The sequence below is a fragment of the Schistocerca nitens genome, chromosome 1 (genome assembly GCF_023898315.1).
Source record: "Schistocerca nitens isolate TAMUIC-IGC-003100 chromosome 1, iqSchNite1.1, whole genome shotgun sequence".
Taxonomy (NCBI): domain Eukaryota; kingdom Metazoa; phylum Arthropoda; class Insecta; order Orthoptera; family Acrididae; genus Schistocerca; species Schistocerca nitens.
Window position 1 is genome coordinate 1,102,212,620 of NC_064614.1, and position 11,427 is coordinate 1,102,224,046.

The window sequence follows — 11,427 nt, forward strand, 5'->3', positions numbered from 1 at the left end:
AGGAAAGGAAGTGACTGGTAGCGGTATGGTGGTTTGTGGAGAGTGTATGTCGATGTAGGTATCTTTTCACAAAAGATATCATGAGAACTAAATGAAAGTCTGAGATTAGCTTCCTGTTGCATCGAGCTATCATCCAATGGAAGAGTGTTGTCGTATTTTACACCAGCAAATAGAGAAAATAGTTGAAAACTATTTAAAGATTTGTAAAATCATAAAATTGAAAGTTCTTTAAGTAAAGCAGGTTTGTTACATTTCATTGTATCTTAGGTTTTATCCTAAGTAAATATAAGCTTAGCTCTTCTCCTGTCAATCTTTTTTCCAGTGTTTCATCTATAGTAGTGAAACCTGCAACATTTAAAAATTGGAAATTGGTGCAAAAAATCATGAGAAAGCGAATTTTAAATATTTGCAATAGTTAAGTTATGATGCTAGGTGAACGGCCCATTACCCGTTTAAGTAATTTTCTTACAGCCCTATAATCATTATTTTTCTAATAATGATATTCAAATTTTTCTGCATTCACTGAGTTACTAGATAAACTTGTTTAAGCAAAGAAAAATTAGAAATGATAACTTCCAGGGAACATCACAATGAGAGAAATATTCTCTGCCTTCTGTCTATAATGTGAACTTAAGCAAAAATGAAGATTTGTGATTGTATTTTATGTTAACCGGGGACCTAGAAACGACGGAGAGGCTCCGTCCCTGCCGCAGCCGCAGTGGTCCACAACCCCACGACGACTACCGCAGTCCACTTCACCCCTTCACCGCCCCACACTGCACCCAGAGCTATTGTGCGGTTCGGCCCCCGGTGGACCTCACTAGGGAACGTCTCACACCAGGCGAGTGTAACCCGTATGTTTGCGTGGTAAAGTAATGGTGGTGTACCCAAACGTGGAGAACCTGTTTGCGCAGCAATCACCGACATAGTGTCGCTGAGGCGGAATAAGGGGAACCACACCGCATTCGCCGAGGCAGATGGAAAACCGCCTAAAAACCATCCACACACTGGCCGGGTCAACGGACCTCAACACAAGGCCGCCAGGCGGATTCGTTCCGGGGACCAGGCGCTTCTTCCCACTACGGAAAGCCGTGCGTTAGACCGCTCTGCTAACCGGGCGGGCCAAGTTTTGTGATAGTGACAGTTCTGAAGTAGGAGATACTAGATGCTATAAGTCTGCTTTTCAGTCACAAAGGTTTCGTTCAACAAATAAATAACAGAATACTATAGGCCATGATTCTTCTTTAACTAAAAAGGAACAGCGTCTTCTGGAGGTGGATACCATTTGTCTATTAAAGTACTTTAGAGATTTACTAAATAACTCAAGCGTTAGAACCGGAGATCACTAGGTTTCTCAGACTGGGAAAATTCGAACAGAAACCACTCTGTCGGCGCACGCAGACGCCGTCGGGTCATCGCACAGTCACCATAATCAAGTCCAAAGGAGAGCAGATAGTACACGTCCTACGTGACGCAGAGCCAGCGTATATGTCACTCCGCGCCGCGTTTAGCGAGTATCGACCTCGTCGTGCGAATGCATGATTATATCGATTAATCCATTGAAATGTCTGGCAGGATTGCAAGACTGGGTATGTGAAGGGGCGGCTCGGGCGTGGGTCCACCACCCGCTCCTAGTGCTGCGGCGAGAAATTCTGCACTCTTTCTGACGTTAGAACAATAGACTGGACACGGGCTTGTGCCACAGCGTTTACTGTACTTCTGTTAAAGTAAGGATTAAAAGTAACGTACACTGCTCGCAAAAAAAGTACCACACTTGGAAAGACGACGTCGATTTTCATCCGATGACGGCGTATGCAAAAATGGCTCTGAGCACTATGGGACTCAACTTCTGAGGTCATTAGTCCCCTAGAACTTAGAACTAGTTAAACCTAACTAACCTAAGGACATCACACACATCCATGCCCGAGGCAGGACTCGAACCTGCGACCGTACCGGTCTCGCAGTTCCAGACTGCAGCGCCTAGAACCGCACTGCCACTTCGGCCGGCTACGGCGTATGCAACTCGGGCGTCAACGGAGAGCATAGTAGCACAGCTAGCAGAGTGCCAGCTACGTCTCCCTTTAGTAGGGAATTCTCGCAGCCAGGAGCATCAGTGTGGTGTAAATGTATGAAGGAAGCAGGCAACCAAGCCACGGAGACGTGCTTCCTAGAGCCAACTGAGCGAATTTGAAAGGGGTCAAACTGTGGCCTTCCATGTGCGATAGTCCTTTCTGAGAACTGCGACACAAGTGGGACGTGCTGGGTCGGTTGTGCAACGATGCTGGTATCAGTGGTCACGTGGATACTCTCCCAGCCGCAGACGAGGTTCCGAACATCCACGCAGCACAGACGCCCGCCAGGATTGTCGTATCGTTTAACAATACCACCACTTGCAAAGTAGGTTATAAATCAGATTAATAATGTTGCACACGCAGCATATGTTCGCTTTATCGGGCAACGACAAACTTATTGACTGTGGATGGTATCGTCAGAATGGAAATAATGAAGTCGCTGTAAATAAGTCATAAATTTTGGCACTTATCTTGAATGGATTACGACGTAGATTTCGTCGAAGTACACTCCTGGAAATGGAAAAAAGAACACATTGACACCGGTGTGTCAGACCCACCATACTTGCTCCGGACACTGCGAGAGGGCTGTACAAGCAATGATCACACGCACGGCACAGCGGACACACCAGGAACCGCGGTGTTGGCCGTCGAATGGCGCTAGCTGCGCAGCATTTGTGCACCGCCGCCGTCAGTGTCAGCCAGTTTGCCGTGGCATACGGAGCTCCATCGCAGTCTTTAACACGGGTAGCATGCCGCGACAGCGTGGACGTGAACCGTATGTGCAGTTGACGGACTTTGAGCGAGGGCGTATAGTGGGCATGTGGGAGGCCGGGTGGACGTACCGCCGAATTGCTCAACACGTGGGGCGTGAGGTCTCCACAGTACATCGATGTTGTCGCCAGTGGTCGGCGGAAGGTGCACGTGCCCGTCGACCTGGGACCGGACCGCAGCGACGCACGGATGCACGCCAAGACCGTAGGATCGTACGCAGTGCCGTAGGGGACCGCACCGCCACTTCCCAGCAAATTAGGGACACTGTTGCTCCTGGGGTATCGGCGAGGACCATTCGCAACCGTCTCCATGAAGCTGGGCTACGGTCCCGCACACCGTTAGGCCGTCTTCCGCTCACGCCCCAACATCGTGCAGCCCGCCTCCAGTGGTGTCGCGACAGGCGTGAATGGACGGACGAATGGAGACGTGTCGTCTTCAGCGATGAGAGTCGCTTCTGCCTTGGTGCCAATGATGGTCGTATGCGTGTTTGGCGCCGTGCAGGTGAGCGCCACAATCAGGACTGCATACGACCGAGGCACACAGGGCCAACACCCGGCATCATGGTGTGGGGAGCGATCTCCTACACTGGCCGTACACCACTGGTGATCGTCGAGGGGACACTGAATAGTGCACGGTACATCCAAACCGTCATCGAACCCATCGTTCTACCATTCCTAGACCGGCAAGGGAACTTGCTGTTCCAACAGGACAATGCACGTCCGCATGTATCCCGTGCCACCCAACGTGCTCTAGAAGGTGTAAGTCAACTACCCTGGCCAGCAAGATCTCCGGATCTGTCCCCCATTGAGCATGTTTGGGACTGGATGAAGCGTCGTCTCACGCGGTCTGCACGTCCAGCACGAACGCTGGTCCAACTGAGGCGCCAGGTGGAAATGGCATGGCAAGCCGTTCCACAGGACTACATCCAGCATCTCTACGATCGTCTCCATGGGAGAATAGCAGCCTGCATTGCTGCGAAAGGTGGATATACACTGTACTAGTTCCGACATTGTGCATGCTCTGTTGCCTGTGTCTATGTGCCTGTGGTTCTGTCAGTGTGATCATGTGATGTATCTGACCCCAGGAATGTGTCAATAAAGTTTCCCCTTCCTGGGACAATGAATTCACTGTGTTCTTATTTCAATTTCCGGGAGTGTAGTTATGGCTCATCTTGTTGATTCTAGGGTGATTCCACTTTGACTGCTAGAAGGTCCAGCTCTGTATTTTAGCTATATTTGAAGACCTAACAAATGCGTTTTTCAGGAAATTCTTAATGATCAAACAATCCCAGATGAGAACAATGGTATGGTAGAAATGATTTTTGACTTGGTGTTCCCGATCCACATTTTTATTAAAGTTCTTGTAAATTCACGTATACTTCTTCTTAATTGTCACATCATCAAGAAAAGAGTTTTGTATCAATCTTCATATATTTAATTTCCACTTTAACCAAACACAAGACTTGACTGTTCTTTTACAAAGCGGAAAACAACTTCTGCAAAGTGAAACAAAGACTGCTCTCTGCGCATTCACATCGTAACAGTTGCAAGTAAGTCAAAGATTATGGCAGTCTCACAGAAATGAATACACACAAGAACCATATCACTGTAATGTATCGATACATCGGAGTACCTATACATTAATAAAACCAAATGTGAATATTGTCAGAAAAATATGTCTGTTACTTCGCAGAAAAGTAGTACAATATTACTGGTATCGAGAACTGGGGTTGGAGTGCCGTAATGGTCACGTAAATAAAGAACCATTACAATTGTAAGACCAGCAGCGGGAGATTGTACAGCGACCACAGCACAAGTAGGAGGCCTTGTGAGGCCAGAACGTGTCAACACGAACTGTTGCGAACAGGTTCTTACCAGTGGCACTACAGGCACGCACACCTCTTGCCTGTCTTACACTCACGCCACAGTATCGACGTGCAGGGCACGAATGGTGCCGTCAGGGAATAGCTTGGAATGGCGGGCCGTGGTCTTCAGAGATTAAGGCAGACTTTGCTTGCACACAAGTACATACGACGTAGACCTGGTGAGCGCTGTCGGGTAGAGTGCATTCGTCCAAGCCCCACTGGTCGGACTGCAGGCCTTAAGGTCCGGGGATGCGATGAGCTACCCCGCTCACCTTTGGTGTTTCTGGAGGGGACGCTGATCAATCAGCATGTGCAGTTATTTCAACATGAAGCTGATGTATTTTCTGTGAAACTCAACGTGCTATGCAAAACCGTAGGCAACGGCCTTGCCGCAGTGGATACACCGGTTCCCGTCAGATCACCGAAGTTAAGCGCTGTCGGGAGTGGCTGGAACTTGGATGGGTGACCATCCAGGCCGTGATGCGCTGTTGCCATTTTTCGGGGTGCACTCAGCCTCGTGATGCCAATTGAGGAGTTACTCGACCGAATAGTAGCGGCTCCGGTCAAAGAAAACCATAATCACGACTGGGAGAGCGGTGTGCTGACCACACGCCCTTCTCATCCGCATCCTCAACTGAGGATGACACGGCGGTCGTATGGTCCCGATGGGCCACTTGTGGCCTGACGACGGAGTGCTTATGCAAAACGTGCAGCAACATCCCTGGCCAGGAAGATCTCCGGACTTGTCTCCAATCCTGCATGTGTGCGATATGGTGGGACCAGAAGTGACACGTACAACTCGTCAGCCAACAGTTCTCACAGATCTTCAAATGCAAATGGCTCTAAGCACTATGGGTGGTTCCGGACTGAAGCTCAAAACCGCTCGGCCACAGCGGCCGGCTCTCACAGATCTACGTGAACAAGTCGAGCAGGCGTGGCACAATGTATCCCAAGACAGTATTAGCAATTTGTACGATCGATTGCATGTCAGAGTCAGCACCCGCACTGCCGTCCGTGGAGGTTACACCACGTACTAATATTTATGTTTCAGCATGGGTCAGTAACTGGCACTACAGAACCGCTTGTGCTATTGATCTGCAACTGTAATCGTTTCATGTATTCCATATGCACTGCTGCAAAAATATTGAGTTAATTGGAAGCATCTAAATAGGTGAACTATTGTTGTTCCGGCAGTGTATGTTTATATTTGCTATATTTTAGAAATTTTATTTCACGCAGAGCTCACAAAATTGTTTAGTGGCTGTACCGAATTCCACGTTGTTGTCATCCTCAGATGTTCACGGACGATGGCGCCGTCGAAAGTAGTTACGGGTCAACATTTGCTTGATGGTCTCGCTGGAGTGATCGCTTCCCGCGCCCGTGTTCCCGGGTTCGGTTCCCGGCGGGGTCAGGGATTTTCTCTGCCTAGTGATGACTGTGTGTTGTATGATGTCCTTAGGTTAGTTAGGTTTAGGGGACTGATGACCATAGAAGTTAAGTCCCATAGTGCTCAGAGCCATTTGAAACATTTCTCGCTGGAGTGACCTTCCTGCGGACGGTATGAGTGCAGCGCTTTGAGCGGACCTGAGCGAGGTATTCTGTTGTTGCAGGCGCTGTGCCCTGCTGGCCATTGTATCACAGGCAGCCCTGCCACGGCTGTTGGAGCTGCTACGCTGCCCCAGCACCGGCCACCGGCAGCCGCTGACAAGCGCAGGCGCGACCGCAACTCCAATCTGGCCCGGCCCTACCGCTCCTCTGCGGCCCTAACACCTCCCCCCCCCCCCCCCCCCCAGCAGACCTCAGCCACTTGAACAGAGCTGTTAGCAGACGGGGCACCCGGCCCGATCCCGCCGCCGTGACGTCATCCAGCTTACGTTGCTCCAGCATTTTCAACGGGGCTAGATTTGGCCAGCTGACAACGTCACACTGTATGCCACACAGCCTGTCTTGCTGACTCCCAAATAGGTAGCATCATTCAAGCCACTGGACTTATATTCTCTCTCGTTTCGAACAAGCCGGCCGAAGTGGCCGTGCGGTTAAAGGCGCTGCAGTCTGGAACCGCAGGACCGCTACGGTCGCAGGTTCGAATCCTGCCTCGGGCATGGATGTTTGTGATGTCGTTAGGTTAGTTAGGTTTAACTAGTTCTAAGTTCTAGGGGACTAATGACCTCAGCAGTTGAGTCCCATAGTGCTCAGAGCCATTTGAACCATTTTCGTTTCGAACAGCGGATCTTTCAGAATGACTCATCCCATCCATGACGGTATACCTCCCAGTCCAAAAAGTTTAGAGAGTGATTTAATAAAAAAATGGGGAAAAGTTAAGACGGTGTTTTTAAAGCAACAATGATTCAGCTGCCCCTACCACAAGGTTTTATGCAACCTGCAACACCTTCGGACATCATATGCTGCATTTTCACATTCTCTCATTCGCTATGCGGAAACTACTAGTCCTCCAGAAAAATAGGGACAGGAACTTTTTGTAGGAAATTTAAAAAATGGTTCAAATGGCTCTAAGCACTATGGGACTTAACTTCTGAGGTCATCAGTCCCCTAGATTTACAACTACTTAAACCTAACTAACCTAAGAACACACACATCCACGCGCGAGACAGGATTCGGACCTGCGACCGTAGCAGCCACGTGGTTCCGGACTGAAGCGTCTAGAACCGCTCGACCACAGCGGCCGGCGCAGGAAATTTAATGTAGTTAAATTTTGTATTAGGATGCGTTTCCGCAAGAGGCCGTAGTTTTCGAATTATTCGAGAAAAACGTGCAAAAGTCACCTTCAGTTGCGTTTTTCTTGAATAACTCGAGAAAATATCCCAGTACAAAATTTAACTACATTCAGTTTCCTACGAAAAGGTCGTGTATATTTTACCTGTAGGACTGATAGTTTGCGCATAAAAGCGAGAGAATATAAAAACCTAGCACGTGGGTTTGGAAGTTTTGTTGGCTGTATAAAACCCACCTGTAAGGGCTGCTGAATCACCCAGTGTACTGGTTCCCCATACCTCCCCAGTTGAGTATGATGCCCAGAATGTTCATTCAACGATGTGAAATTGTCAGAAAAGTCATTGTTTTTGTTCAACTTAAGTGTCACATAGGCCTTAATGTCGGCTATGTCGTCAAAGCGCTGACACTTAATGTGAATTTCTGCACTTTGTCACTTCGTCGCAGGTTCGATAGGATAACACTAAAGATTTTTCCAGAAAACTACTGTCCACATTTCAAATTTCAGAGAAGTCACTGCAGGCCGCCAAACGTTGCTGTTTTTGTTTGGGAGGCAATGTTTAAAGTACAAACTTAGCGCACAATTTTCCCTTCTTCAAAACACTCCGGAGAATGTCTTGAGAATACTTGATTTACAGATGTTTCTGCATTGCGATTTGTGACTATGGCATTGACACACTACGGTCATGTGCCCACTGTTGACCACAACCCGCTGGGTTGGCTGTCTGGCTGAATACACGTCTATTTTTTACATTTGTTAGTTCAAGCTGCCTCTCTAATTGCCGGACTGACCTGCCTGCTGCAGCTAAATCGCTGACTCTCTCGTTCATCGCCCCAGCACACCAGCAAAATGTGTTTTGCATTTTCTTTCTCAACAGTTTATCGAGAGTATGATACTTCACCTGCTACACTATATGGGCCATATGCATCTCGCATTGCACGACTGGTTTCCAAGGTTTTACGATCTGACACTATGTAATTTTTTTGTGGATTTTGTGAAAGACTCCGTGTATGTGCCTCCTTCAGCGACTTTGGGTGAACAACGATGCCTCGCGACCAGAACTGTGAAGGCATTAATTCCACTTGTGCTCGCTAAATCAAGGGATCAGTTGCTCTGTCGTTTGGATGTTTTTCATGCAGCTGATGGAGGACACATTAAGCACCTGCGAAAACTGATCAAAACTTTGAACCTAAATGTAACTGTCAAAAGTATCTCCAGGCTGTACATGCACACATGTAAACGTATCCTCTCCCAATGGTGTCACTGGGTGCGGAATGGAGGGCGTGAGATGCGCTCCTGGCCAATGTCAGTTTTCGTGAGTTGGGGCCGCTGCTACTCGGTCAAGTACCTCCTCAATTGAGATCACGTGACTGAGTGCACCCCATTCCAATGCTCGCACCAAGGATAGATCACTGACCATACCGGGTATCGAAACGGGTCTTCCACGTGGCAGTCAGCCACACTGACGACTTACCTGTGGAGGCAGGCCTGTAAACGATGCACCTCTGTAAAATCGCATAGTTCTTATGAAAGGAAAATCTTTGAAGTTAAAATTTACTCAAACTTTCAGTCTCCATTCATGCAGAGGATGTAGTCTTGTGAAATTAGATTATTATTTTTTAAACAATTTCTCCTCAAAAGTATCGATGATGTGACCGAAAATTTCTCTGTCCTCCATTACATTCCTAACAGACACCATTTCTCAGCATAATTTTTTTGTGTCGACCACTATAAAACATTCTCGTTCTTTTCTTTTTTTGCTGTAGCGTAATCGACCACTATAAAACATTCTCGTTCTTTTCTTTTTTTTTTTTTGCTGTGTCAAATCCGGGTAAAACCAAATGCTTACTACAATCACCACCATGATACGCTCCAGTAGCAAGTGACCGTGGTGGTGGTCGTCAAAAGCTTTTGGCTTTATCCACGTTTCTCGCAGCAAAATGACAGAGTATTTTACAAGAGAATGTTGTCACGAGAAACTTCATTCTCAATAATTAACTCCTTCACCTGCAGCAGTTTACCTCGCCCACAGTCCAAAAGTCCGTTTTGGCCCTTTGGCAGAGAATAAAAAGAAATTTGTGGGAGAGGTATATCGTGAAATTGCATGGTTATTGAAATAATGTTTGACATCTATGCATCATGTGGAAACCCTCTCCTGTGAAATAATGTAGTTCTCATGGCAATGCTATTCCACTGAAACACCCAGGAGTTGTTGTTACTAGAAACAAATCTACTTTGTTTCGTGAATATTATTTCGAAACGTAATTCTTGAATCCTTCATGATGAGAAGTGTATAAACAAGTTGTCTGGCGAAAAAGGAGCAAATTATACCGATGGCTAACTGGTAATTCCTGGCCCAACGTCGCATGAACTCCTCTGGTATGTGCCAGTGTGCGAGTTAACAGGCTGATTATACCTTCTCAGTACGGGAGAAATGGAGAGAAAACTTACCCCAACTCAATGGAAAGCCTTTTTAAGAAGGGGGGAGACGCAACTATAACAGCGAATGGTATGTGAACGCAGTACTGTCATTATCACACTTCCACTTCAGCAATTCCTTGGAAATGTTAGACACTAGTCGTATCATGATCAACTGCAAACGCATTCAATATCTTTTTTAAAAAGGTTGTGTACCATTAAACACGTTTGTCTTCATTTTTATGTCAAATAAATGGAACAACATACAACTTACAGTTCATGATGCAGCTTACAGCTACGCCATCAGTTCTTCCCCACAGTGGCAACTCACCTGAAATAAAAAAAGGAAACAAAAATCAGCAACTCGTATGATGAACAAAATTATACAGTTCATGAACACTTCTCCGCACGGTAAAATTATAGTAGATGAAATTACTGCAATACGGATGCCACATCAGTACCTCTGCAATTTCCTAAAAATTTTTAATTCCGAGATCTCATTGACGGGGTTCGTGAGGACTAGTTACTGTAGAGGGCAAAGCTCTCGACGATTACCCGCATAGAATAAATAATCGTCTGCGGATCTTGTATTTCGGAGTTCCATACGCAGGCGGCAGTACCTTTTTGTATACAGCACTGCGTAACGTGTAAAAAGCTGGTAGGGGGAGCTAGAACATTCCGAGAGCTGTGAGGATATCACTGAAAAGCACGAAAAAAATGCAGGTCGCAGAGAGAGAGAGAGAGAGAGAGAGAGAGAGAGAGAGAGAGATAAATACTGTATGAACTGTGATCCCCATGCTTCGGTGAGCAAAATTCCGACGGTACGGGGTTAATCGGATGAGTATCAGATTATTCACTGCCTGCAGTTCGCCTTGTCTCTGAGTGTCAGAGTTTTATCAAATGATTCTCACTGGAACCTTTTTTTTTAAGGAAACAAAGATTAAAATGATGTCCCTCACGATTAACTCTACGCTCCAGAGCAACCAATCAAATTATTTCTGCTCGGTTTACCATCATGTTAAAATGTCAATCACGTTTATTAATTTTATCGGTAATTATACACGTATGTGTGGCGAACACATGGAGGCCGGCGGAGCGGCAGAAATATTAAATAACATGGCGCCGGTCTGTTTTTACTGTTTTATCTAAACGCTGCAGCGCACACGCCTCGCTGTCATTAACAGCGCATAAAACCGGCGGCTGATATTTGCTGCTTCCGCAGACTATATTTCAGGTCGCTCATTTAAGCTCTGCACCACACTCCTGTCTGGGCTGCTGGCTTTTGTTCCACCTGTCTGGCACACCACACCGCCACTGCTCCGGACTTACTTGGTCTTTTTTTTTACACGTAAACGAAAAAATTATAACTGCATATTGTTTCAGTTGGATGTGCAGGGCCTCACATGGAAGTTTATTCCAGCTTTCGTCGTCGTTCCTACATAGTTATGACGCAAATTAGGAAAATTCGTCTCTATGAGTCTGCTACCACTACTGTTACATAGCGCAGTGCTACACTACTAAAAAATTTATGCGTCACTATCTTTATGAAGAGGAGATCCATGTCAGTGGTA

General features: G+C 46.8%; 1 pseudogene; it reads left to right on the forward strand.

Moving 5' to 3' along the window:
- Nucleotides 1-5,083: 5,083 nt before the first annotated feature.
- LOC126209130 (5S ribosomal RNA) lies at nt 5,084-5,201 on the forward strand (annotated as a pseudogene).
- Nucleotides 5,202-11,427: the final 6,226 nt, after the last annotated feature.